Source organism: Syzygium oleosum, unplaced genomic scaffold (assembly GCF_021117445.2).
Source record: "Syzygium oleosum isolate NSW1041296 unplaced genomic scaffold, Sole_v2.1 Sole_v2.63, whole genome shotgun sequence".
NCBI classification, from domain to species: Eukaryota; Viridiplantae; Streptophyta; class Magnoliopsida; order Myrtales; family Myrtaceae; genus Syzygium; species Syzygium oleosum.
In genome coordinates, this window is record NW_026607547.1 from 500001 (window position 1) to 502500 (window position 2500).

Below are 2500 nucleotides of genomic sequence, written 5' to 3' on the forward strand. Positions count from 1 at the left end.
TGAAGACTGAAAGGTACGCAAGTAACTCGACTGGTTGGAGAGGGGAGCGGTGAAAGAAAAGGATTTTTTAAAGTGGATTCTCTCTATGAAATCGAATATTTGCCTGAAGAACAAAAGGTCCCAGTTACTGATATCCCTATATATCTATAACCTCTTATATATACCTTCTCTCGAAAAGTAAAGCAATTGGTTAGTCCCCAAAGATCTCCGAACATTAAGAAGTTCGTTCAAGCCTCCAAGTTTTACCAGTATCTTGTTCCAGCCACTGACCAAGAATACTTGGTTCCACTCTCTCTTCCAACCGCGGAAGGATTTCATTTTTTACATTTTTGAGCAGTCAGGATAGCTCTATCTTTCCATGGCAGAAAAGGTTTACCAGTGATCTCATCTCAAGCCATCAAATTCGTATTCGTCCGGGAGATGAGTGGAAGACGGCATTTAAAACAAAGGATGGATTTTACGAATGGTTGGTTATGCCTTTCGGATTATGCAACGCACCCAGTACCTTCACCATTTATGATTCCAGCCGAGAAGACAAAAAAGGAGAAATAACAATGATTATCAAGGAGAACCATCAAGTTAAAAGAAGGAAATAAATTGGTAGTGTTGAGAGGATGAGAGGAGGTAGTTGGTCCCATATGGTGCCATTTTTAGCTCGACAGTTAGGGCTGTCCGTAAGAATCCAACGGACCCCTAATAGTTGGCTAAGGAAAAAAGAGCCAAGACCTAACCTGAGAAAAGAAATTCCGATAAGCGCCTATCTGGCTAGCAGTACCGTACCAAAAAAGGCTTTCTGGGTAGGGCAGTTGAAGCTCAGAGAGCACTTAATAAGGGAACTAACCCGCGCGAAAAAGTCCAGGGGCATAAAGCTTATCAAAGTCAGCATCGGGGAAAGCTGCCTATATCATATTATTGATGGGGAAGGGATCAAGCTGGCCAACGGGACTTTATCAAAAGGTGGATTGAAAGATCTTATTTGGGAAGAAAAAAGGGGAGTGATACGACACGAATGTAGGATTACTTCTAATCTCGGATCTGTCAAGTTATCTCCGAATCACCCTTTCTATGGCATTCGTTCTCCGACAGCACCCCTCATCCCAACTAGTAAACTGGTGGCAATAATCACTCCTATCGCTTCTCCAATACTATTTTGGTTTGGTTTTTCATTTTTATTTTGGTTAAACCCGATCCAGGCCCTTTTTTCACCCCTATTTCAAAACCTTCAGGACATATTTATATCAGATCCCTCAAATGTGGTAAGGGTCGATATAGAAGAAAATCTTAATGAAGGGGTGAGTTGGGCGACTGGAGACGAAATGGCAAGAGTGGGGATGAGGGCTCCTTTCGTTTCAACTTTGTTTAGGGCTATCATCTTTCTATCCTGTTTAGAAAGATAGCTGCTATCAAAGAGAAGATAAATGCTATTGGCCGCTTTACTTCCCGAGAGGGACAAAGAAGAAGCAGCCATTTCACCGGTTGTCGAAAGAAGAGTACAGTAGGTCTTGGTGCTTGAGTCAGTCCGTGGTCAACAGTGGATTAGGTAGAATTGATAGCTGTTTTTGCTCCTGTTCAACTGCTAAGAAGAATAGCTTTTCTTTTCTCTATATCGAATGCGACCTAGAAAGATGAAACTTCTCCCACAGGGCAATCAAGCCTTAGTAGTGAAGCTAGCCCATTAAATAGATCACCTATGCGTACGTTATCTATAATAAGGAAATACCTGGCTCCAGGTAGCGAAGGTTCAAGTTCAGTTGCTCTTCCAGGAAAGGAAGCTCCATTTTGATTAGTCGTCCTATCGTAACTAAATAAGTGGTAGATCCCGAGTGCCACAGAAATGACTCTTGGAGGGCATCTAGGAATACATAGATTCTGTAATTAGTAAATATTGGTAAGCCTAAGAGAGGAAGGTCTCGAGTTATCGCTACACCCCTAAGCTAATAAGATCTTTTGTCGATACTTGATCACCAGTTAAATAGAAAGATGAAAGGGAAAGGGGGATCTATCTCTTTAAAGGGGGGAATCGATTCAAGAGGTCGTAAAGCAAAAGCAGCTTCATCTAATAGTTCAGTCCTTAGGCCGACATTAAATAGAGAGACGGGAGTGAACCAGCTCATTCCATTTCTAAGTAAGAAGAAAGGGCTGAAACGTAGGGCTTAGAGACTCTTCTCCCCAACTCTGGCAGAACGAACTGGGATCATGCACGGCTTGTTCCCAAGCATCGCAAGAGTGCCAGTACTCGGCATCACACTGGTCTTGGTTTCCCGAAAGAATTCTAACCCAAGAATGACTTTGAAGTCATCCATCACTACAATAGAAAAGTGGGCCCTTCCCCCAGGGCAATTAGATGTCAGGCCAGCATTGAGCGATGGGACCAAGGTTCTGAAAGAAATGCTATAGAGGAAGATTCAGCCTTTGAAACTGCTATTTGCAAAGTATCGATCCCCCTTTTGATGAATTACATCCAGCCTGGGGTACTTGGTCCCATTCGCTCTATTCCCAT